General features: G+C 51.4%; 1 protein-coding gene across 1 annotated transcript in view; it reads left to right on the top strand.

The window, feature by feature from the left end:
- Nucleotides 1-2,500, top strand: part of dip2ba (disco-interacting protein 2 homolog Ba) — a 56,337-nt gene that overhangs the window by 16,435 nt on the left and 37,402 nt on the right. The window lies entirely within an intron of this gene.

The raw sequence follows: 2,500 nt of genomic DNA, 5'->3' as shown, positions 1-2,500 counted from the left end.
TCTCTCTCCTGTCTCCCTGTCTCTCTCCTGTCTCCCTGTCTCTCTCCTGTCTCCCAGTCTCTCTCCTGTCTCTCTCCTGTCTCTCTCCTGTCCCCCTGTCTCTCTCCTGTCCCCCTGTCTCTCTCCTGTCCCCCTGTCTCTCTCCTGTCCCCCTGTCTCTCTCCCGTCCCCCTGTCTCTCTCCTGTCCCCCTGTCTCTCCTGTCCCCCTGTCTCTCCCACAGCTCTCCCTGCAGCTTTATACAGCCCCCCAGGGACTGACCTCCAGCCTGACCTTCCCACTACCCCCCCTTTCACTCCCCCCGGCCCTGGGAGCCGCTAGCCGGGGGAGGGGCCCCTAAACAGATTCTGGGAACATGACAACTGAAAAACCACACTGAAAAACCACACTGTCATCAGAATCTGAATTTGTTTTATTGCCGCTGTAGTTTTTCAACATGCTAGGAATTTTCTTTCGGGCGTGGTTCATAACATAGAGACAACATTGGACTGTGTGCAGGAATGAGACAGGGCAGTTCTACGAGCAAACATGCGAGTGCAACATAAGATAAGATAAAAAACATATTACAAAGTGTAGTGCGGTCATAGCCATCAGCCAGAGAAATATTATATTCATTATAAAGTCCCCCTCTAACCATATCTGATTTGTATAATCTGAAATTGGGTGAAGTTAGAGAGTTGTAGGTTGTGTGTGTGTGTGTGTGTGTGTGTGTGTGTGTGTGTGTGTGTGTGTGTGTGTTGTGTGTGTGTTGTGTGCGTGCGTGCGTGCGTGCGTGCGTGCTTAGTCCAGTAGGGATATTGGAGGTGAACTCAGTCTGTGTGCTAGTACTTATCTGTTCGCTCGCATTCCTTCCATGGATGTGGAGCGCTGTGTTTTCCCTTTGCTCAGGGAGGGAAATGATAGCGCATGGAAACAGGAAGTCTCAGAGGAGATAATGACGATGTCACTTCCTCCCAGAGCCGGATGTGACCAGCGTGACCCTCCTCGGACCCCCCTGACCCCCCCAGACCCCTGCACTGTCCGTATGCTCAGGGAGGGGGCGAGGGTCACACAGGAAGAATAACACTGTGAGAGAGGGAGAGAGAGAGAGCTCGGTATGCGTAAATGGGAACGATTTTCTGTGCGTGAGTAGCCCTGCGTCACCAGTCTCTTCTAGTGCGTGAGGCTCTGCAACAGTCATGTGACTGAACTTTATTTGGTGCAGCGGGGGAGCTATTTAAGTGCAACACACAACAAACAGAACGCCGGTCTATGGCATGGATGTGGCGACATCGCACGCATAATTTATTACATGACTCTATTGGTACAAACATTTACCCGCCAGCGTGGCGGGTGTTAATTTTCAGCCCTGCACACACATATACATACATACACACTCACACACACGGCCAACTGGCCATGTGTTTGTGTATGTGTGTGTATGTGGTGCATGCTTGTGTGTTTTTATAATTGGTTCTTTTTGGGGGAAAGAAGGTTTGGGATTGTGGTTTGGTCACAGTCCTTGATGTCACTTCCTCTTCTCTGTCTTTAGAACTAAATTGAACTAAATTGTGTTTCCTCTAACAAATTAGAACCACTGAACTGAACTGGATTAAATGACCGCTGACAGGCGCTCTCCAGCACTTAGTCTGGCTGTGCTCTGTGACAGTAATCTGATTCTGTGTGTGTGTGTGTGTGTGTGTGTGTGTGTGTGTGTGTAGAAGAACCAGAAATGACCACCTACACACACACACACACACACACAAACAGTACACACACACACACACATATTACACACACGCTGTCCCATGTCTTTGAGACAATGCCGTTGCGAATGTCAGCTACTGTGTTTGAACACACACACACACACACACGCCTGTCTCGTACTGGTGACCTGTACCTCGCCAAGCTCCGAGTCTGACGCAGAGCATTAGATAGTGTACCGTGCGTGTGTGTGTGCGCGTGTGTGTGCGTGTGTGTGTGTGTGTGGGTGTACTGTGTGTGTGACAGAACCAGGATGAGAGAAGCCCTCAGCAGGTAGAAGTGGATCAGAAGAGTGAGGTGTTGGGAACTGGATATCTGTCACAGTCAAGCCTGTTATGGCCTGGCTGGTATCCCAGCGTGCCGTATCCCTCCGCTCTGACTGGTCTCTCCCCCGTGTGGAGGGAGGAGAGACGCGCGACCTCTCGGTGACCTCTGGGGTCGTCAGCTGCGAGGGGATCAGCTCCCGCTCCTGCGGCAGGTCAGAGGTCAACGGCGGCGTTGTGTAGCGGGGGGGTCGCAGGGGTCACAATCATACACACACACACACACACACACACACTCTCACACACACACACACACACACACACACACACACACACACACAGAGACACATTCAAAAAAGCACTTACGTACACTCTTCAAATGTGGGCTCAGGCCCAACCTGATACACCAACACACACACACACACACACACACACACACCGAACCGAGAACCAGATGGGCAGTGAACACACACGTGCGGCGCTGACACACTGACA

The sequence above is a fragment of the Borostomias antarcticus genome (genome assembly GCF_949987555.1).
Source record: "Borostomias antarcticus genome assembly, chromosome: 3".
NCBI lineage: Eukaryota > Metazoa > Chordata > Actinopteri > Stomiiformes > Stomiidae > Borostomias > Borostomias antarcticus.
The sequence above is the reverse complement of the archived record's forward strand: the minus strand, read 5'-3'. Positions and strand labels throughout refer to the sequence as shown.